The following is a 24,599-nucleotide window of genomic DNA, read 5'->3' as shown; positions in this document are numbered from 1 at the left end:
TGAAGGGATGGAATATGACTGTAAAGATGAAAATTATTAACGATTTTATAAAAGGAATTGTTAAGTTGTTTGAAAAAAGAAAGAAGATTTAAAAAAAGAAAAAAAAAAGGAGAGAATGTGATCAGGCAGGAGACTAGAACAAAGCCATACACTAGTGATTTAGGGTGTATTTTGATCTGTTCGAAGAAACTGTATCTCAAAATTTTAAAGAGAGAACAACTTATATATATATGCCAAAAATAAGGGTAACTACTATGAAGGGATAGAATGACTCTAAAAATGAAAAATAAAAATGTTTTTTTAAAAAAAGGGATTGATAAAATGTTGGTTGAAAAGGGAAAAAGAAAAATTCAAAAAAAAAAAACAGTTAAAAAATTAACTTTGAAGGACTAGTGAATCATGGTAAAAAAGCCATGAATTCTATGTGCAGTATCCCCTAGCGTTGGAGTTCTCCCATTCTCCTTGATCGGTAAACTTGGTCTTGGCTGGCTGTTCTTGCTGATCTTCTGGCGAGGGGCCTGTTGCCATGGTTTCCAAATGTCTTTGCCAGAGGCGGAATTGCCCCGCCATTGTCTGTCCAGGCTAAGCAAGCTGCTTGGGTTTGCTCTTGGGAGATTTTGTTCCCTGCAAGCTTTCTGTACAGCTTTGGAGGACAAGAGCGAAAATGGTGGCCTCCCAATCTCTCTCTGGAGGAGCCGAGAACTCAGGGCCCCACTCCTCAGTGCGTCCCCAGAGAAAAGCAGTCAATCACTCCCGTGTCCCCGGTCTCCGGCCGCACTCCGTGCTCACCCGGCCTGTGACCGAGCGTTTCTATCTCTGGCACCCGACTCGGTGTGGAGTCTCCAAACCCAGCAGATCCCTGTGGTGCACTCCCGCGCCGCTCCTCCTGGGGGAGGAAGGGGAGTCTCCCTGCTCTGCCGCTTGTTGGGTCCCTGCTGCAGGAGCAGTGGCCCGACTGGGCCGCGGATCACAGTTTATGGCAACCCCGAGCTGAGAGCCCACGCCTCAGCTCGTCTCTGCAGCCGGCTTCCCTGCTCCGATACCTGGGAGGTCTGTCACACTCAGGCACCCCCGGTCTTTCTGTGACCCCGAGGGTCCTGAGACCACACTGTCCCGTGAGGGTTCCACCCCCTGCTTAGCCACTGCAGTGATGTCCCTCAGTGGAGCCGACTTCTAAAAGGTCCGATTTTGTGCTCTGTGGCTCTATCACGGAGCAGAAGCAGCTGATGGAGGCCCCCTCCCCCGCCGTCTATCCTCCCGAATATCGCCTCGGATTCGGGAGGGCATGTCCTACCTTCCAGTAAGTGGTTGCTTTTCCGTTCAGAGAGTTGTTGCTATTCTTTTCCTTGATCTCCTGTTGAGTTCGTAGGTGTTCAGAGTGGTTTGATCCCTATCCAGCTGAACTCCGGGGACCAGACGAAATCCAGGTCTCCTACTCCTCCGCCATCTTCGTCCTGAAACCCTACATCTATTTTTTTTTTAAGATTTTATTTATTTATTTACTTAGAGCACATTAGTGGGGGAAGAGACAGAGGGAAGAGAGAATCTCAAGCAAACTCTGACATGGGGCTTAATCTCATGACACTGAGATCATGACCTGAGCCAAAGGTAGACACAACCAACTGAGCCATAGAGGTGCCCCAAATTCTGTTCATTTTAACTAGATATATTGTAGAATGTGAATCCCAGTACCCTGAGATCCAGAATCTGAAATATAACCTTATTAAAGAAGCTCCTCAACCCAGTTTCCAGGACCACCATGCTCTCTTTCCTCAATTTATGTGGCTGAAGGGTTTCTAGCCAGAATCTACTCTAGACTGTATGAATAAATAAACTTTCCTTTTATTTATTTATTTATTTATTTATTTATTTATTTATTTATTTATTGTCAGTGCAAAAAGGGTGGTCTGACATACCCAGTATTCAGTTAATTTAACTGCTGGATTCATGCAATATGCATTTGTTCTTTTTTTTTCAGATTTTATTTATTTATTCACGAGAGAGAGAGGCAGAGGCAGAGGGAGAAGCAGGCTCCCCGTGGATCAGGGAGCCCGATGCGGGACTTGATCCCAGGACCCTGGGATCATGACCTGAGACGAAGGCAGAGGCTTAACTGACTGAGCCACCCAGGCTTCCCTACATTTGTTCTTTAGACATTCACAGCTTTTCTGATTAGTTTCTTTCATGTCTATGTATGTTCTGTTTCAGATAATTGGTTTTGGAATTTATTCCATCTGGATAGGTAAGAATATCTTTTCATCTGATCTTTATTCCTCTTTGTGAAATAGACTTTAATCCAGAAACATGGAATAATGCTTCATTATATATTTAGAAAAGATAAGAAGGCTAAATTTGCTATTTCTTGTAAGAAACCAAAATGCCTTGAATACAATGTTCACTGGTAGGGGTAAACTTCCCTTTTCCTTGACTTCATTTCTTTCTGGAGTGACTTCCATTAGTCATTGAGTACCAGTCCTGACTTCTTTCCTCACTTCTCACATATTTCTGTGGCATGTTTGGAAAAAAATTGTCTGTATATGTTATGTTTATCTCTTTCCCCCTTCACATTGAGAATAGTTATCTGCAGACAAAGTGTGTCCTGGCCTGCTTCCTATTTTGTGGAGGTTTACTGGGACGGGATATGTTCCTGTACCATATTATACTAGGTACATCGGGGTAATTCAAGCAAGTATATTAGCAAACCATCTGACCAAAGATTCAAAGCTGTGTCTTCCATCAGACTTAATAGTAATAAAATAGCATGATCTTCAACTTTTGACTTGATATGTCACTTCTCCTCCCCTATCCCCAGCCCCAATTCTGAATCTGGAAAGAGAAGAGTGATATTTATTAGCTTTCTACAAAAATAATAATACCCAGAATATCTAGCCAACAGTACAGTACCTCTCTCAGTCAGAAAAGAAGGTTAGGGGTGGGCAAAGGGAGAGGATATGCCTGACTAGTTATCTTGGCTGAATATAAGATCTGATACCTGAAAGAGAGTGACAACACACACTTGCAAATTTCCTGTAAACAGAAGAAAATCTATTCATTCAATTAAACATAAGAGGCATTTATCTCATAGGAGTATTGATATCTCATTTTAATCAATATCTGAGTTGTAACTAGATATTTTTGCTAATCACATTGTTATGTTTATAAATGGTATGCACTCATCTGTTGACTTCACTATATTCATCCATCTAATAGCCATCCTTTAAGCACATGCTATATGTGACATATTGCTAAACTAGACACTAGCAACACAAAGATGCAAAAATCATGGCCCTTGCCTTCAGAAAACACATGGTAAAATGAATTCAAATGACTCAATCATGATTTTTATTAATAAACACATTTGGATTTTTCCCACAAATTACCTTATAGCAATCAAAACATATTTTCCAAATAAGAATATATGGCTAAATTCAGAAGCTTCATTTTAGAATTGATATGACCTTAAGGAATAATGTTTGCTCTGTCAGAGCTTGAAATTTGCATTATTACCGAATTTTTGATTTATCATTTCTATTGGTACAAAGCAAGTCTATTTTTTCCAAAGTTCACACACATTTTGTAGTCTTAAAATTTCTTGACATGGAGATGTTCATAATAATATTTTGTAACTCTTCTCTTTATCTTTAATTTCTATCCCTAGTCCTCTGGCTTTTTGTTTGTTTGTTTGTTTTATTTGTTGTTTGCTTTTTGGTGATCAGTTTTTTTATTCCTTTATCTAGATTATGTGTCTTTGCAAAGAATCAGCTTTGTTTCTGATAATCAACTTTTATTGTCTTGCGTTTTTAAAATTACCTTTTCTGCCTTTCTTAGTTTTATTTTCTTACTTTTCATTATTCTTGCTCATTTATTTTGTCTTTATTTACTTACAGAAAAATATATACAAAATCCCCACTAAGTATTGCCTTAACTATATCCTCCAAATTTTATTTAGTGCTTTCATTGTCATTAAGTGTTAAATGTTTTGTAATTTTTAAAGGAAATGTTCTTTAGCTGAAGGTTATGTAAGGTTGTTATTTCTTATTTTAGATACCACATGTAACAAAATTAATTTTTACCATTGATTTCTAATTGCATTACACTATTTTTTTTTTTGCATTACACTTTTGGAAAATAAATGAATAGTCTGTACTCTGTGGCCTTATTGAAACTTTATAACTTCCCTTAGTACAGAGTTTATCTTCTATATAGGCTCAGAAAGTATTTACACTATATGTATTTTGTGTGAGAAGTGGTTTTATATATATAAAACAAGTATATCCATATATATCCATATATATTCATATATGTATCTACATATATGAATTGAAATTTACAAATTTTTATTTTTTTTTTTTTACTTTTCCAATAATTTGCTTTGTTTTGATTGCAAGGTCTATTTACTTCTTAAATAGGATATTGAAATGTCTAATTAGAGTTGTTTTTTCATTTCTTCCACATAATCTTATAAATTATTGCTTTGATGTATAAAGCTATATTGTAAATGCATATATTTGCATGTGTGACATATTCTTTGAATTTTTTTTTCTTTTTTCAGTGTATATTCCTCTAACACCTTATGATTTCTTCACCTTACATTCTATTTTACTTAATATTGAAACTGATACCTTACCAATTTTATTTGTTAGTATTTATCATTTGTAGTTATTACTCAAAATAAGACTCATGTTTATTACCATGTTTTTTATTTAACAAATTTTATTAACATTAACATCTATAATTGTTATATACTATATATAAATATATATTTAATAGAATTATCTTGTCTTTGCTTCTTTGTCAAAGATTTGTTGACTATATTTTTGTGCGTCTGTCTTTAGGCCCTTCATTCTGTTCTATTGGTCTGTTTGTCTGTTCTTCTACCAATATCACAATGTCTTGATTACTGTTTTGTGATAGGTCTTGAAATCAGACAATCCCAGTTTTCTGACTTGTTTCTCTCCTTCAGTAATGAGTTGCCTACACCGGGTCTTTTGTCTTTCTACATAAAACTTAGAATCGTTTTGTCAATATCTACAAAATAACGTGCTTGGACTCTCATTGTGATTCTATTAAACTATAGATTGAATTGGGAAGGACTGATATCTTGCCAGTATTGAATATTCCTATCCATGAACATGGAATTGTTCCCAATATTCCTTTATTATCCTTTTAATGTCCATAGTGTTTGTAATGATATCTTTACTTTCATTTCTGGTATTAGCAATTTGTGTCTTTTCTCTTTTTTTTCATATTGGGTCTGATAAGAAGCTTACAGTTTTATTCATTTTTTTAAAGAAACAACTTTTGATAATGTTGGTTTTCGCTATTGATTTTTTTGTTTTCAAATTCATTGGTTTCTCCTTACTTTGGATTTAATTTGCTCTTCTTTTTCTAATTTTCTAAGATTGAAGCTTAGAATATTGACTTCAGAACTTTCTTCTTTTCTAGTATATGCACTCAATGCTATAAATTGCTTTCTAAGTACTACTTTGCTGCATCCCACAAATTTTGGTAAGTTGTGTTTTCATTTTAATATAGTTTAAAACATTTAAAATATCTCTTGAATTTCTTTTTTGGCCCATGTATCATTTAGAAGTGTTATACTTAATGTCCAAGTATTTTGGGATTTTTCAGCCATCTATCTATTATTGATTTCTACCTTAATTCTGTGTGGTCCTAGGCAGAAATTGTATGATACCTTTTTTTTTTTTAAATTTGTTAAGGTGTTTTTTATGGCCCAGAAAGTGCTCTATCTTGGTGAATATTTCACATGTTCTTTTTTTTTTTTAAGATTTTATTTATTTTTTTTGACAAAGATAGAGACACAGCGAGAGGGGGAACACAAGCAGGGGGAGTGGAAGAGGGAGAACAGGCTTCCCACGGAGCAGGGAGCCCAATGTGGGGTTCAATCCCAGGACCCTGAGATCATGACCTGAGCCGAAGGCAGACGCTTAACAACTGAGCCACCCAGGCGCCCCTATTTCACATGTTCTTGAGAATAAAGTGTAATCTGCTTTTGTTGGATGAAGTAGGTTATAGATGTCAATTACATTAGTTGGTTGATAGTGATCTTGAGTTCAATTATGTTTTTACTGATTTTCTGCATGCTGGAGCTATCTATTTTCTGACAAAGTGGTCTTAAAGTCTTCAATTATAATGGTAGATTTGTCTATTTCTTCTTACAGTTTCACCAGTTTTTACCTGGCATATTTTGACACTCTGTTGTTAGGTGCATGTACATTAAGGATTGTTATGTCTTAGAGTATTGACCTCTTTATCATTATGTAATTGCCCTCTTTATCCGACAACTTTCTCTGCTCTGCCTGAAATTAATGTAGGTACTTCTACTTTCTTTTAATTGGTGCTATCAAGTATATCTTTCTCCATTCCTTTAATTATAATCAATATGTATCTTTTATTAAAGTGGGTTTCTTGAGACAACATATAGTTTGGAATTTTTTCTTGATCCACTCTGACAATCTGTCTTAAAATTGGTATATTTAGACCATTGATATTTGAAGTGATTATTGATGTAGTTGGATTAGTTTCTACTGTATTTGTTACTGTTTTCTATTTGTTGCCCTACTTCTTTTTTCTTTTTTTGTCTTCCACACTTTCTCTGCCTTTTATAGTTCAAACTGAGCATTTTATATGATTCCATTTTCTCTTTTTCTTAGTATATCAATTCTACTTCTTTTTTTAAACCTCTAGAGTTTGCAATATACAGTTACAACTAATCAATGTCCGCTTTTAAGTAATACTATATTGCTTCATGGGTGGTGCAAATACCTCATAATAACAAAATAATCCTAATTCCTTCCTTTCGTCCCTGTATTATTGCTGCCATTCTGATGCTCATTCAGTCTTTTCAAACAGTGTCGTTTCTTTTTTGGTATGACTTGTAATTTTTTGTAGAAAGGTGCACATGATGTCCTTAAAGGAACTGTAATAAACGGCCTTTAGTATTGTGGTGACAAAGTGTAGGAGGAGAGGAGGTATACTTTAGTCCTATGATTAAATCTAAGTGTTTTTGTGAGACTGGGCCCCTGGACTGTGACCTTCACCAATGTTTCTCTTTCCTCCCCTCTCCCATTAGATAGAACAAGATGGCTAGAGTGGACTGGAATGGGGTATTTACCTTTCCCGGGGTAGGTTAGACCATAATAAAAATTTGAGCAGTTTAAGGCTCTGGTAAAACAGTTTCTTCTGAGGACAGGCCTTAAGAAAATAGAATACTCTGGTGTATTACAAAATGGTTAATTTTCCCCTCACTCTGCTGGAAGCAAAAGAGGATTTTTCTCTGACATTCAGTGGAGATTTAAGAAGAACAGAATAAACTCATCCCTGACATTTTTTGATGCTTATAGATCAGTGGGTTTTGTCATGAATAAAGTTTCCATTCTAGAAATCTAACTGCATGGAAAGTATTTTTATTTTATAAGTATGATAAATTACTTCATTATCTTACCTGAAATTCTTTGGGAAATACCAAGTATTTCTGTCTTCTTGTCATGCTACCTTCATATCATCTGTAAATATTTCTTTCTTTTGAATACATACAATGATAAAACAGTTTTCTATATATTTTATAGTTTGCAATTCACTTTTATACTTGGTTTCTCATTTAAGGTCAACGTTGTGACATTAATCAGTCTCTTATTAACAAATGAAGAAGTTATAGCAAAAGTACATTTAGATACCTGCTCAAGGTCACACAGGTAAATGTTCTTGATTTCAATGCAAGATACATTAAAGCAGAATTCGTGTCTCTTCTGGTCTCCACTGAAGTAATAAATGTCTAGTACAGTGTCTGGCATGGCCAAGGTGATCAATATATATTTGTTGAATGAAAAAAGGAATGAAAGCTTAATAAATTCAAAGCCCTCTCCAGCATAAAGTGATGAAGAAGGCAGAAAGACAAAACAAAATGGTCTTGTATTCAGATGAGCAATGAACTGATCACTGTTTAGATCATTAGTAAATACAAATGTTTTATATTGTGTAGTATTACCAAAGTTATCTTTGTACAAAAATATTAGAACTTGTTGAAAATTTAGAATGAAAATTTAGAATATGAGACTGTTACTATGCTTTGTGTATATTATATATATGGCTAATTATTTAAGATAACAGAAATAGTTAATTTATAAAAATGAGAACTTTTTATTTACATTGTTTATGGTCCTGACGGGGATAAGGACTAAGTTTGAGATTGATAAAGGAATAGAAAATATTGAAAAATGTAGATTAGAAATTCTACTGCTATCAGAATAAAGCCAGCATTGTTTGATGGGAAGGAATAAGTCAACATATAAATCCCCCCCTTTTTTTTTGCAATTTGAAATCTTTCTTCTGTTCATCCTTTAACTTAAAATGCATCATCATCATTAAGTTTAGATGGGTCTGGTGAAAATAAAAAGTAAAAAAAATTAAATGTCCGCTTTATGTGAATTCTCAGGAATTTACGTATGTTATGTATGCATTAGCTATGAACATACAGGTATTTGTACATATATATATGTCCATATATGTGTATCAGCTATGCTTATTTTCATTTAGTCCTCAGAGAATTTGAAGGTTTTGTTTTAGTTTATTGTTTGCTTAGGCTACCTTAGTGATGCCATACAATCTTGCATCATTATAAAAAATTAGAGATGACAATGAGGACATTTTTTCTCCTGCTGTTGTGCTTTGATACTGATAAGGGAAGATGTATGGCTTTGATAAAGAAATATACTTTGAAAAAGATATTTGTAACTGAAGTATTTTGGAGAAACACCACAGGGTTTAGGGTGAGATTTATACATAATGTTCATGATAGTGATGAAGTTGAGTCTGTAATATTTCTTTTCAGGAGAACATGACAAGACTTCAATTAGAGCAAGTTAAAGAGAGTCACCTGTGTTTGAAAGAGCCTCAGGTCAGCGATAAATACATGGCAATCTATACTAGTTAGATAGAGTTCTAACTTGTAACTAGTTTAGGATGTGCAACAGCAACTCACTATCTGATGTGTAGCAGGAATAACAGCGTGGACTGAATTCTCAAAGTGGATCATATTATCACACTGAATCAGGACAATGGCCTATCTACGACTGCAGGGATTGTGGTCACAAATCATGGAGGGAGCCGAGCCACTAAAATAGCATCAATATAATAAAAAGTAGCCCAAAAAACCAGTGTATAACATTACTCTGCGGAGAAGCCGTTGTTGAAATTTACATCTAAGCCACCTGATATTGTGCAATCAATAAAAGAAGATTTCCTCCCAAATTTTGTTTATCAGGGTCAGCCTCAGAAATCTAATAGAGTAGCTTGCCAGTGATTTAAGCAGGAAGGCTCTGTTTTCCATGGCTCTTGCACAGAGAATTGAATTTATGGACTCTTCATGCAGCAGTGACTGTTACATGCAAGGTGCCAATGACTACTTGATTATCTCGGAAGGACCTCAAAGCTAGTTGGGCATGAAATAGAGGACCTCTTCAAATGAAAGGGATCAGAATATTCAACACAGTTTATAAAGTGTGACAATTCTATTATGTAAGTTTGAACAGCTGCCACTGTTGGGGAAAAGAAAAATTCCATGAGAATATCCAAGAGAAAAATAGCTTGGCAAAGCTAGTGACCATGAAAAAATAGAGGCTTCATTACTAGTGGGAGAACGATGTTTGGAGATTTTCTTCTTGAAAATCTGAATTATGCTCCATAGAATATGTAACTAGCCCCCAGTAATGTGAAACTATTGTGGCATAGATAATATTTGCAATGGCTGGCTCCAGATTTAATATGGAAAAATTTCTCCATGATTAGATTTTGAAATTACTCATAATATCAAGGCAACTCCAAATAGAGACCATGATGACCTTTACTTTCTATGATAGGAATCATGTATCAGTGTGTGTAAGGACAAAGGACAGGTTAGTAATCCATTTTCTCATAAGGGAGGAAAAACTTTTTTTTAAATAAATTTTTTATTTTAGAACAGGTTAAGAGTTGCAAAATTATTGTGAAAACAGTGCACGAGTTCCCATATGCCCCACACTCAGTTTCTCTGAATATGAACATCTTACATTAGAATGGTACATTTGTCACCATTAATGAACAATGAACTGTTACATTATTATTAGCTACATTAATACTTAATTCGATGTCCTTAGTTATTACCTAATGTCCTTTTTCTCTTTCAGGATCTCATCCAGGATACCTGATTACATTTATTTGTCATGTCCCCTGACATTCCTCCTGGTTGTAACAGTTTCTCAGACTTTTCTTGTTCTTGATGACATGGATCATTTTGCAGGGTACTGTCAGGTATTTTGTAGAATGTCCTTCAATTGAGATGTCTGGTATTTTCTCATGATACATTTCTGGGAGGTGATATATTTCTGGGAGGAAGACCAAAGAGGTAAAGTGCCATTTTCCTCACATCAAGGGTACATACTATTTTTTAAAAATATTTTATTTATTTATTGAGATTATATAGAGAGAGCATGAAGGGGGGGTACAGGAAGAGGGAGAAGCAGGCTCCCTGCTTAGCAGGGAGCCTGAAGCGGGGCTCAATCCTAAAACTCTGAGATTATGACCTGCGCTGAAGGCAGACGCTTAACCCACTGAGCCACCCAGGCTATTGATATAACTTATCATTGATGTTAACCCTCATCACCCAACTTGAGGTAGTGTTTGTCCATTTTCTGCCTATAAGCTTAACTTTGTTTCCCTCTTTCTATGTTGTACTATTTGAAAGACATTCACTACACATAGCCCACATTTATGGATATGCCCTTCCTCCTTAAAAGCAGAGAACATCTACAATAGTTTTTTGGAATTCTTCTGTACTGGAGATTCGTTTCTTTTCCTCCATTTATTTATTTAGTCCATCATTGATTCATAACTAATGAACTCATGAATATTTCCTTTGGGTTATGATTCAATACCATTTTACTTATTTTGTTGTTCAAATAGTTCTAGCTTTGGCCACTTGTGAGCTCTTTTTGGCCCATTAGTTGGCTCTTGTATGTCTTTGACATATTATTAACCAGTGTTTTATTCTGATTTTTGTTTGTTTTCAGTTCTTACTTTCGGGCACTATAAGTTTTTGATGCTAGGCACACTCACTGAAACTAGGACATCCCTGCTTCCAAGACCTTTCAGGTGACAGAGCAAGAAAATATTATGTGCATGCATATTCACTTACCTACAAATATTTCTGTGTTAACCATATGTGTCTATGTTAAGTTAAATATCAGTTCTTACTGAAATAGGAACTTATTTTCAGCATCCAGGACTATATGAAGCTCTTTATAAACTGTGTATTTTGTGTGTGTTTCTTGACAGTCTTCGATAAATTTTATTTTGTGTAATGTTGCATTGGACTATAATTTTGTTAGAAACAAAAAAATTATTTTCTAATAGAACTATAGCTACTTTTTAAAAAGATTTATTTATTCATTTGAGAGAGAGAGAGCAGGGTGGGGAGGGGCAGAGGGAGAGGGAAAGAGATTCTCAAGTAGACTCCCCGCTGAGAGCAGAGCCTGACGCAGGGCTTGATCTCATGACCCTGAGATCATGAGCTGAGCCAGAATCAAGAGTCGGACCCTCAACCAGCCAAGACACCCAGGCGCCCCTAGAACTATAGCTACTTTAAAAGTAAAATTGTCAGTTTTTAAATGCTAGGATTCAGGGATTGAGGGCATAATTTCTAAACTCTGATGGTCTGAGACTCCTGTGATCTCTCCCTCCAGGAGCAGCAGATTATTTGAGGACCCTTTATACTTCAACAGCCCATAGGATACTGGTTTTTCTCCTAGAAATTAAGTTGTTCCTTTTTTCCCCCCCTCTCAACTTGGCAGAGTTCTTATAATTATGTGTCTTTCAAACCTGCTTAAATATTAAATCACCCGGGGAACTTTAAAAAAAGTACTGGTATAATCTCTTTACCTCAAACCAAATTCAGTTTGTGTAGTATGAGACTCTGGAAATATGTTTTTTAAAATCTCTCAGATTATATTAGATATAATATAGAGCCAGAGTTAGGGGTCACATTGATACAGATGACGTCCAAGATCCTTTGGTCCTGAGATCTGGCCAATCTTTGATTTCCATTAATATGATCTGTCTGGATCAGTCTGTGCTTCATTCCCAATAAGATGTAATGCATACAAAATACACAAAATAAGCACAGATCTAGAAGTTATTTGGTGCTTGAACAGTCAGATTAAAGAGAGTTTACTATAGACCCTTTTATACTGGCACCATAGAAACCCAGTTTTAGACGATGGGTCTTATAGCCATTTGAGAAAATAAAATTGAATCAGGCCAAGATAAAACCATTATTCCAGAAGTTCAAGTCCACTGTGGGTGATTTGAAATACTTCCAGTATTAGAGAATTGCACACTCTTTGTTGCCCTATTTTGAGAGAGAAAGATTCAGCCCTTAAAATGCAGAAAAATACTGTTCTTCCACTTTCTAAGTAGGATTGCACCAAAAGCAAAACAACAGTGTGGATTGTTTTTGGAGATCCTCAGGGAAGTTTTTACAGAGCACTTTAATAATACATTCAGGTATCATGCAAGGCCCCAGGTCAGGAAACATTGAAATCTAACGACTAAAAGTATTAAACTAAAAACCTAGATACTTGGATTCCAGTTCTAAGACTTTGTTAAAGCCTTTTTGATACCAGGGAGGTCATAACACTTCTGTGTGTTTTACTTTCTCCATCTGTAAAACAAGGATAATTGCATCTTTATTACAACGCTCCACAAATGCATGAAGCAACCTCTAAGAAAACACTGTAGACTCTGTAGTCAGAAAGTCCCCTAAACTGTACCACAGTGCCAAGTTGCTGCTACTCTTCTATTTGACCCAAATATCTTTTGAAATTTAAGCAACTTTCCTCCTAGACAGTGTTTGAGAGAATCAGAAAACTAGTTTGCCACAGCTTATTTGCAATATGTTTCATCCCAGTGTTTTGGCCCAAATGTTTTTCTTTCTAATATCAATCACCTTTATGTAGTCTTATATTAATTTCTTTCTGCATCTTAACTCAAGCTGGAGTCACCTACGTGACCTCAACTGTTCCCCAAGGGCAAACAGCCCATTGCTGCCACTTTACCCATGGCAAAAGAGTGACTTAATTCTAAGTTTTATCAGCTTTTGCTCTTCCAGCTCTAAATTCTGTGATTCTAATGGTGCATGTAAAAATTCTAAATGGATTTAGTTTCCTCATTATAAAGATCTCTGACCCGATCACACACTAAATAAAGGTAAGTTGGAGAAAATCATATTAAGAGCCTTTATTTTGGATTTTGATTATGAGCTACTTAGTTGGATGGCTTTCTTTATTAGTTCCTCTGAAGGGCTTCATTTAGGGGAGAATGAGGTAAGGTGACAGTAGATGGGGAGTGCCACCAGGCTCCAAAAATAAGCTTCTTAATTTTTTTTAGCTACACATTTTTACATATTCTCTGAAGGTAGCTCCTGACTCAGAACATTTGAATGCTATTCCTCTGTAGGTAAAGACGGTGACACACAGATGGAACTCATTACCTGCAGTGCCACACACAGCTCAAGAGAAAGTTTAATGAAGGACAGGGAAAGTGGTTCCAACTTTTACCATTGTCTTTTTTGCACCCGTCATTCAGGCATCCAGACAACTTAGGGATGGTACTGTATACAAAAGGAGACTCAGCAGACTTAACCTAAAGACAGGATTGGATTGTAGTTTTTACACACACACACACACACACACACACACAGCAAACTGTAAAAACACATTGAGCAATCATGTCATACAATGTAGATTCACAAATAATCTTGGCTGCAGAATCTCGTGTTTTAAAGGAACATTTAAAAACTAGAGGTATCTGGCTAATCTAGGAGGAGGAAAATTTTCATTAAGAAACCCGAAAAAGGGATTTGGAAGATAAGAACATCTAAGCACTGAAGTCATCTGGGCAAAGAATCTCAGCATTCCATATCTGAAAAGAAACTCAAGACTTTTCTTTTTCGGGGAACAATAGATTCATTTTCAGAGAGTAACTGTAAAACAAACTATAACTGTGCCTTCATTTGATACTTTTGCAAGCGTTAAACTAGTGTCAGGTACTTCTCTGACACCTTGTACTTGGTACAGTTCTGTCTCTACTACCCAAAATGCACCCAGCTTTTTCAGTCATCGTGATCTCAAATACATCTTCTACCTATGCCCACTCCTCACCGTATAAAGCTTTGGATAATAGGCAGAAAATGGACTCACCTAACCATTTGCTGTGAGACAAATCAGAATGTGAAATACTAATCAAAAGGAAAAGAAGAGGCTTTCTAATCCCTTGAAAACCTCGTCCTGGAGTTTAACTAGATTTGGCTCACAATTGAGACTTTAGTTCTGAGTTACAACAGGCGGCAGTGGGAGGAAATGGAGGCCCTTTGCTCTCAGACTTTCCGTGGGTGCTTTGGTATGATGCAGAGCCACTTAGGGCCAGGCAGGAGAGCAACACACACCTGGGTCATATCTTGCCTCTGCCACTTACCACCTTTCTAACTTTGGAAGGGCCCTGTTTGGAAGAACATTAACCCAGAGGGTTAGCTTAAGAATTGATAAAATCAGGTAATATGTATATGTGGGTGGAAAGTAGACAATATAAATAGTAATTATCATGTTATTGCACTTTTCATAAATAATTTATACTATCCAAAGGAGTCAATAATACAGAGTCCTAAATAAATTATTCAATACCTAAAGCCACATTGTCAAATACTTAAACCAATGGCTTTGATCTTTGACCCTTTTGCCACCAAACTGGTGAACCTCCATGCTCAACCTGTCAATCAACGCCCGCTCCTGTTTCCCAATCCCAGGTGACAGAGGTGTATCATGGAAGGAAACATTTCAAACCCCCTGAAACATATCCTCAGGTAAGAGTATTTTTTAAGCATTATAAAAGGTGATCATTCTAAAATGTATCCCTTGTGAACCCTGAAGGGTGAACAAGCATAGTTTTTCTGGTTTATTAATGGTATGTCATTAGGACATTCCATCTAGTTGGCTGGCATTCATTTATCACCCTCACTCTTATAATTAATTCAGCCATAATATCCCGCTGATTCCTCCTATCAAATTTCTCTTAAATCTGTTCACTTTTTCCATCCTGTCTGCCACCGTAGTGGTCCACGAGCCATCATCTTTTGTCATCTTGGGATACTGCCATGGCCTCTTAACAGGCCTCCTTTCTTTCATTCTAGCTACCTCCTTTCAGTCTCCCCAGATCCTCAGAGAGGCTCCCCTTGCTTTCAGGACAAATAACTAAGTTCTGGGGCAGCCCTGAGGTCGTGCAAGACCTGGCTTCTGCTCTCTAGGCTCCTCTCACACCACTTTTCCTTCCACCTTGGCCCACCCGTCCCCTTGCATTTACCTCAGTCTGCTCTGCCATGTCTTCAGAAAAGATGTGTCATCTTCTGCAATGACCATCCTTCTCCGCCTCCCGCATTGCCAGAGTCAACTTCAGCTCATCCTTTGGAACTTAATGCAAATAACATTTCCCCAAGGAAACTCTCCCTGACTTTGCAGACTCCTCAGAATCATCAGGTCTGCGGTTATGTGGCGCATTCCTAGTGCATCAGGCCTTGTCATAGCATTTATCACTATTGTCATTTACTGATTAAGTTTGTAATTAGTCATTTACCAATTATCTCCACTGCTAGAATTTAGTTTCGAGAGGGCAAGGCCAAGTTAACTTTCCTTTTCAGTATCTAATTTGTAAAATTGTTATAATAGCAGCCTCTACTATGGGAATAAATAGATAATTCAGGAAAAGGGCTTAGTAAGGAAACTTGGACACAGGGTATTCTCACTAGAATAATGTCACTATAACTGTTATGTGCGGGAGGTGGGTAGGGAAGAGGAACCGAAGAACTGAGACAATGATGCCTGATCATTTACTGACTAGTTTTGCCTTATCAGAGGCAAGGGGGATGAGCTTAATTTTAGAACAAGAGTCTGTGCATAGAATTGAGGTACAGCATCAGAAAAGAACCAACAGCATGGGTGATTGTCTTATTTACATATCCAGAATAGTGGAGTGGAGAGATTTTAAGACCTCCAACTTCAAGACTGAATGTCAGAGTCACGGACCCAAACCTGCACTGAGAACCTCGTGGACTTTTCTGTTGAAAGGATGATCACCCAAAGGGGATTAGTTAAATATGAAAAAATCCTGTGCTAAGACATATATTCTGAAGTTAACTCAGGTGCCATGGAATGTTCTCTGAAAAGCTTCATACTTTTCCTGAAGGGGTTTCCACGTTGCCATGTTCTCTGTTGACGGTAAATGGCCAACAGAAAGTTTCTTGCTTTAGAGCAAATATTGGTCAAGAGCAATGTAATGAGCAAAACAAAAGTACAAAACACTAAAGAGACATGATGTTCACTCTCTGGCCTTAAGCAAACAAAGGCAAATTTTGTCTGATTAAGAGGAGTCAGAGAACTGTACTTTTTCTTTTTTTTTTTTTAAGATTTTATTTATTTATTTGACAGAGAGAGACACAGCAAGAGAGAGAACACAAGCAGGGGGAGTCGGAGAGGGAGAAGCAGGCTTCCCGCGGAGCAGGGAGCCAGATGCGGGGCTCGATCCCAGGACCCTGGGATCATGACCTGAGGCGCAGGCAGACACTTAATGACTGAGCCACCCAGGTACCCCAGAACTGTACTTTTTCTACTAAAGTTTCTTTTTTGCCCAAGCCATTGAAGAATTCAAAAAACAGGAACAACAAAGAAAAAAAGCTGTAAATATTTTTGAGACTCTAAAAATGTTTCTAACATCCTGAGTCTATCATTTCTGCATGCAAACAAAGATAAAAGAAAACTAACATGTCTTGAACAAAAATTAGGTGACTGGTCCTGTATAGGTACTCTCTTTATATTTTTCCTGTCTTATAATAATCTTTAAATTACTCTAAAAGAAATGTTACTGTTTCTAATTTACTGTTTAAAAAACCCCAGTAATTTGCTAAGTCTAATAATAGATGTACCTGGCATTTGGAAACAAGTTCACCCAACTTTGAAATCTGCTCTGAAATTTTTTTCTCCCAAAGGTAATAAAAAATTTCTAAAGTTTCTTCCAATTCTAGAATTCTAAAAATATATTTAAATCATAGCTTTAACAATCTTCCTTCTAGCAAAATTTCAACATGGTTAAATGCAACTCTATACATATTCTTTGCTTGCACCTGAAAAACTGAAAGTGGATTGAAAAAGGCCATAAAGATGCTGACTGGACTCACTTTAAATTCATGCTTACAAACCTCAAAGGGACTTTCGTGCTGCCAGGCAATCCTTCTCTATATTTCCCTGGTAGATTTTCTCTGTCTCTCAACTTTTTCTCATGTGCTTCTCTTTCCTCAAAACTGTACAACCTCTTCTCTCTCCTCTCAGTTACTAATCATTCTTTTCAAAACTTCCAGATGCTTCCATTTATATGTCTCCCAATTCAACTGTATCTGTACACATATATTTTGTCTTTCCTCATATTACAATGAAAGGGGTGACTGCCATAATCAAATGATGGTACCTCAATTTGTGCATTGGATTCCAACACCTCATTATTGTATAGACCTTGCTCTTTTAATAATTCCTTCTCTCAGTCATTATCAGTATTTTCAGCTCTACTGGAACATTCCAAAGAGTGTGTGCATGTGTATATATTTCAATTCTCATTATTTATACTAGTTACGTTCTCTAAATCTGCTGGGAATACTGAGTTGACAAATACGGAACTCTCATTCCTACAGAGTTAGGTTCCTGAGAGCCTTAGGTCACAAAATTTTATTTTACATGTGTTTCTGTTGAAATACACTCCATTTAATATATAGTTCTTACATATAACTAATTGCATGGTCTCTGGATGATTTAAAGCCAGGGGCTTTGGAAGTTATTTGTGTCAAATAAGTTGGTCAGTATCCTTGTAAAAAAAAAAGCCAGTCTCATCAGTGTTTGAAAACCTACTCTTCCATGTAATCTTTTTCCTGTATAACACTTAGCAGGCATTTTTATTAACTTCTCGCACAGGCTCCTGATCTGTGGAATCTGCCTTGCCTTCAAGTTTAACAGTGTCATGCCAGATCTTCTGAAATGTGCGAGCCAGCCAGCACTAGCTGAGATGGGTTTCACATTTTCCTGACCTGGATGTGACTGTAAATTTCTTTGGCTTTCAGCCTCACAATAATACAGCGCATGATGCTTTTTTTTAATTAGTTGTCAGCTTGTGGATCCACAAATTGGGGCATTTTTCCATCTTTATCACAGCTCTATCATACACTACGGATGTCACTTTATCACTTTCTAGAGTAGCCTCACATACAGTACCTTGAATTTTCTCTTCCTTTTCTGACTGTACCATATTGTTGATTCCTCAACATTGAACTCAGAGCCAATAGTATTATAACTCAGGCTCAAATAAAGCTTATCTAACTCACACATCCATAAGGCATGCCATGGCCCTCGTATGCCAAGGAGTGTTACATAACTGCACTTCTGTATCGCACGTGGGGCATTTTAAACAGGGAAATCATTAACAAAAAGCACAAAAATGCAAAAAATGTGACACTAAGAAGATGGTGAAATGAATACTTGTTTAAGGGTATAACAGCTAAAACAAGAAGGCAGAGAGCCTATAATGAAAAATTATAGTGTCAATTTTAAAATGTGCAAAGGGATAAGTAGTTTTGAAATCCTTTCATGAAACAGCGTAACAGTTTGAGGTCCCGGCCCTGTTCTGCCTCTAAGCCTGTTTCCTTCCTATCTATGGACCTCCTCTGGGAAATCCTGTTGAGTGGCATGACATTAAATAATATTGCTTCACTGAGTGCAGTCAAATGTGTATCTCCACTCTCCACCCCCAGACTAATATACCAAACCTTACATTTGAGATATCCAATTGCATGTTAAATATGCCTCTCTAATCTGAACATATCCCAAAAAGAACTCTTGACTTCTACTCGCAACCCACCCTAATATTTTCTTCTCCATTACTTCCCATCATTGTAGGACTAATTAAAAAAAAAAAAAGCTGAAGCAAAAAATACCTTGGAGTTGTCATAGATCCATCTCTTTTTATGACATCACACATCCAATTCCACAGCTTGCCCTGCGGGCTCTACCACAAAAATATATTTGGAATCTGACCACAACTTACCATCTTCACTTCTAAAAGTCACAATCATTTGCTTCCCTTCCTGATTTCTCCCCATCCTGATCTTAGCAAATTAATCTGAACTTGTCTCCCTGCTTCTCCTTTTGTTTATGATAATCTTCACTAGAAAGTGGGAAAAAAGTCTTTTACAATTTAAATGAAGTTTTATTATTTCTGTGCTCAAACCCACCAATGCTTTCTCCTGTATCTCAAGGACCCAGTGGATGTAGACTCCTGTTTCTTTTTTCTTATTTCCAACTCTCTCTACCTGCTCCTGCCATTCCCATCCCACTGCCCTCCTCTGTTTCTGGACCAATCACACTCCCAACTTTGCATTTACCTTTCCTTCTGCCTAAAATGGAATGTTCCCAGTTAACCACATGATGCTGGTCTCTCCAATCACTCAGGTCATCTTGCCTCCGACCTCGTGATATATTAGCACCTTCATACAGAGTTCCTCATTCAGCCACCATCCCTTACCCCGCTACATTGTTCCTTCATAATACTCATCACTGCCTGGCGCATAAATATTTATTTGCTACCATTTTTATTATCTTCTTTATTTTATCTTTATTGCTTTATCTTCTTTCTTATCTTTCTTTCTGGAATATAAGTTCCTTGAGACCAGGAAATTTTTGTTTCATTTTGTTTTGTTTTGCTTACTGCTAAATTCTGAGAACTTGGAACAGTGATCAGCAAAGGATTGGTACTCAGTAAATATTTTGTTAATACATACATAGCTATCCTTTTGGCTAAAGCCAAACAAGTAAGAAAATTGATTTTATTTAGGCTATTGCAATAGGGAGATATGAAAGTCAATGTCTGAGCAGTGTGGGTTTTCCCTTACATTTTTATGGGGAGGAGTAGACAAGTTAAAGGTGGGATTGTTTTTGCAGTCAGGAGATGTCTCAGCCGGTTAGCTGAACAGGAAATGTTTACCCCTAGGTCTAGCTAGCTGCCGGGGGACAAACAGTTCTAATGTCAGCCAATCATTCTTGAGACAAAAAACTGGGAAGGGAAGATCTGCATCTGGCATTTCAGGAGGTTCAGGCAAAAGGGGAAAGTTTTGTGTTTGACCCTGTCACAGGTAAATAAGGGAATTATCTGCAAGCTTCATGGGAATCGTGAGAAAGAGTGAACAGAGTTATTACTTAAGTTACATGGAAGAAAGGTTCTTTGGGGGAAGCCTTTTCTGGAACACAGAAGGGTGGGGGATCTCTTAATCAGACTGTTTTCTGGGCTCAGGTGAAGTACAATATTGTCACCTACATTATTTTAGTTTCTTTTAAAAAATGTTTCTGATAAAATAATCTAATATTTGGATATATAGGTATTTTGTTTTGTTGCTGCTGTTGTTTTTTAACTAGTAAAGTTACTCTATATTGGACACTAACATTGAACATGCAATATTTTAAATTTCTTTGGGTTTTATGACATTACATTTTGGAATACCTCCATGTGTTAGCTTGCTGTTAATAATTTGTATAATCTTAATTTGTATAACCTAAAGAATGTTGTGAAAGATGGAGAGTAGGCAGAAACTGAGGTTCAAAGGGATTGTGTAACTCCCCAATGTTATCAAACATGTAAATACTGGATCAAATAAAATCATTCATGTTTATAGTGATATATATCTTGTCTTCTTCTATCTTATAGAACAGTTGTCATTGGGAAGACAAATAGTAACATGTTTCTGATCCTTGACTTTACAATATATCATTACAATTCCTCTTTGGTGTAAGTGTTAAAGTAAGTGTTAAAGCTCCAAAGTTATTTGACTGTTATTACTCAGGCAGGAATATGTACTTGGAGCTTATAATAGGTGACTTTGAATATTTATGTTGCTCACTGCCATCCCACACATCCAATAAACAGCAGCTAAATATATCACTGCAGTCATCCTACACAGATGTGGTCTAAAGACCATATGACTAAAACGAGTACTAATTGATCTGGTGAACAATGTTGTGTTGTTTATAATTTTGAGCATTTCTCATACTGACATTCATTCAAAATTCACCAATTTATTGAATACCTAGTCATAGTGGGAAACAAAACTGGCATGATCCCAAGTTATAATAGAGGAGGGGAAAAGTATTTTAGTGATTGATTATAGATCATTCTTGGGCCTTTCATTAGAGAAGAAAGAAAGACAAAGAGAAAGAAGAAAGAAAGAAAAGAAAGAAAGAAAGAAAGAAAGAAAGAAAGAAAGAAAGAAAGAAAGAAAGAAAGAAAGAAAGAAAGAAAGAAAAAGAAAGAAAGAAAAAGAAAGAAAGAAAAGAAAGAAGAAAGAAAGAAAGAAAGAAAGAAAGAAAAGAAAGAAAGAAAAAGAAAGAAAGAAAGAAAAAAGAAAGAAAGAAAGAAAGAAAGAAAGAAAGAAAGAAAGAAAGAAAGAAAGAAAGAAAGAAAGAAAAAAGAGAAAGAAAGAAAGAGGAAAGAAAAAGGAAAGGAAAGGAAAGGAAAGGAAAGGAAGGGAAAGGAAGGAAAGGAGGCACCTCGGTGGCTCAGTCGATTAAACATCTGCCTTCCATTCAGGTCATGATCTGGGCGTCCTGGGATCAGCCTCTTGGCAGGCTCCCTGCTGAGCCTGTTCTCTCTCTCTGCCCCTCTCCAACCACCTCCCCGTCCCGCAGCACTCCTTGTGCTCAGGAGCATCTCTCTCAAATAAATAAATAAAATAGAAATAAAGAAAGAAAGAAAGAAAGAGAGAGAGAGAGAAAGAAAGAAGAAAGAAAGAAAGAAGGAAGAAAGAAAGAAAGAAAGAAAGAGAGAGAGAAAGAAAGAAAGAGAGAGAGAAAGAAAGAAAGAAGAAGAAAGAAAGAAAGAAAGAAAGAAAGAAAGAAAGAAAGAAAGAAAGAAGAAAAGAAAGAAAGAAAGAAAGAAAGAAAGAAAGAAAGAAAGAAAGAAAGAAAGAAAGAAAGAAAGAAAGAAAGAAAGGAAGAAAGAAAGGAAGGAAGGAAGGAAGGAAGGAAGGAAGGAAGGAAGGAAGGAAGGAAGAAAGAAAGAAAGAAAGAAAGAAAGAAAGAAAGAAAGAAAGAAGAAAGAAAGAAAGAAAGAAAGAAAGAAAGAAAGAAAGAAAGAAAGAAAGAAAGAAAGAAAGAAAGAAAGAAAGAAAAAGAAAGAAAGAAAGAAAGAAAGAAAGAAAGAAAGAAAGAAAGAAAGAAAGAAAGAAAGAAAGAAAGGGAAGAAGTCTTATTTTGCCTGGTGTTCATTTATTAAGGGTCAAGTCAGCCACCACCTTGAATCCTTTTCTTCAGAGATTTATACAATGTTTTGGAGCAAACATTTGCTTATAAGTCTGTTTCTACCTACTAATCTCTAAGTTTACTAAGTGTAGTGCCATGTGTTATGTTTTTCTGTTTTATCTCTGAGCAGTTGAAAGAAATTTGAATAAAAAAACATAATAGAGTGGTTTGTTTCTGAGTTTTTAGGTTACTATTTACTTTAGCAATAATGCTAAGCTTTTGAAATAAACATTATTTCATTTATTCCTCCATTTATTTAAAAATACTTAATAAGTAATTACTATGTGCCAAGTACTGTGCAATGTGCTAGGTAGTTAATGTTAGGTAGTTAATAAAATGGTTTTGATGTATATATTCATGAGTTTGCAATGTAGAAAAGGAGATTGATATTATATGAATAAACAGGAAAAAAAAACACACAAGTAAAAATACTACATAAATAGTAGCTCCATGAGGACAGGCTAATTTTTTATCTTAGTCTCAATGCGTCTACCCTACAATAGCACTTGATACCTAGTAAGCATTTGATGCATTTTGTCTAATTAATATAATTAAATCTGTGATAAAATTATATGACTATAATTAATTTGTGAATATAATTTAAAACTGGACAAGGAAGGGGTGCTGTGAACAGAATAACAATAAATTAAAAATAGACTTTAACACTATTATAACAATTCTATATGTGTACCATTGTGTGGGGAGAAAAATAATTTTCCCTTTACCCCTCTAGGTTTTTAGCTGGGATTCCCTTGTAATAAAAGACAGATGAACAGGAGAAAAACACAGAAGTTTAATAACATGGACACCTCCTGTATACATAGGAGATACCCAGGAAAACTGGGTAATTCCCTAAAATGGCCCAAACCATCACCTCAAATACTATCTCCAGCTAGAAACAAAAGAAGATGCTGGGGATGAGGAGAGTTGGTAATGGGAGGTTATCAGACAAAGCACAGCAAACAAAAGTACGGTTGTTATGCAGATTGAAATCAGGCCTTCTCCACTGACAAGTTTCTAGAGATTTAGTCATCTTCTTTTTTCCCACCACTGAGAGGGAGATACCCTTACAAGTAGAGGTTTCCCTTATAGATATAAATTTCTTGGGGTGCCTGGGTGGCTCAGTTGGTTAAGCGTCTGCCATCAGCTCAGGTCATGATCTTGGGATGCTGGGATGGAGCCCCACGTCCAGCTCCCTGCTCAGAGGGGAGCCTGCTTCTCCCTCTCTGTCTGCCTCTCCCCACCGCTCATGATCTCTCTCTCGCTCTTGCTCTCTCTCTCTCTCAAATTAGTAAATAAGATCTGAATATATATATATATATATAAATTTCTCTTACAAATAGGTAGTAACTTCTGTTGGTTTTCAGAGCTTTTCCTCTGTGATTAGCTTCTTAAAAATAATCAACTCAAGATAACCCTTATGCCAAATGGGCATATTTTGGGATGGCAAATTCTGTCCCCCTTCACCGTCGTTTAGAGTTAAAATCTTTAAGGTACTATTTTCCTTGTACTGAATATCCTCTGCTTTTATTCACACTTTGAAAAAAGCTCTTAAAACTAATGTGTATTTGTATATATAATGACTAAAGTAATTTGTCTGAAATATTTAAGTACTTATGCCTACTTTTTTTTTTCCTGAAAAGCAGAAGAGGGGAAATATCCAATAAGGTAAGTGCTTGAAACATAAAATAAACTCACTAAATGTTTACTTAATGACCTCATCTCTCTATTTAAATGTACATTCCTGAAATTTGTTAAAGATCACTTTGCTTACATTTCAATCTTATATGTTGAGAGAAATTACTTTTGTAATACTATCTTTCAGACTGTGATAATGTTTTTTTAATAATTTTTTAATGTCAAGACAATGTACAAAAGTAAACTCTTTTCAAACCATCTATGCACCAAATATTATCTCTCTCTTTTATTCCACTGCAAGAATATTAAATGGTCTGAATGGGCATGTGGCAGAACTATATTCCTTCCCTGCTATAATAATAACATGCTCAGTTAATGTAATATTAAAGAATCAAGTTTATTCATATATAAGTTTTCTTCCTCAAGTACTTTAATTTTTAATTTTAATGAAATTCCAATCACCTTATGCAGTCACATTTTAAGATGATCATCACTGTCCAAATATTGCTTCTCATGTATGTTTGTTTATAGTAA

This window comes from Zalophus californianus, chromosome 14, assembly GCF_009762305.2.
Source record: "Zalophus californianus isolate mZalCal1 chromosome 14, mZalCal1.pri.v2, whole genome shotgun sequence".
Taxonomy (NCBI): domain Eukaryota; kingdom Metazoa; phylum Chordata; class Mammalia; order Carnivora; family Otariidae; genus Zalophus; species Zalophus californianus.
The sequence above is the reverse complement of the archived record's forward strand: the minus strand, read 5'-3'. Positions refer to the sequence as shown.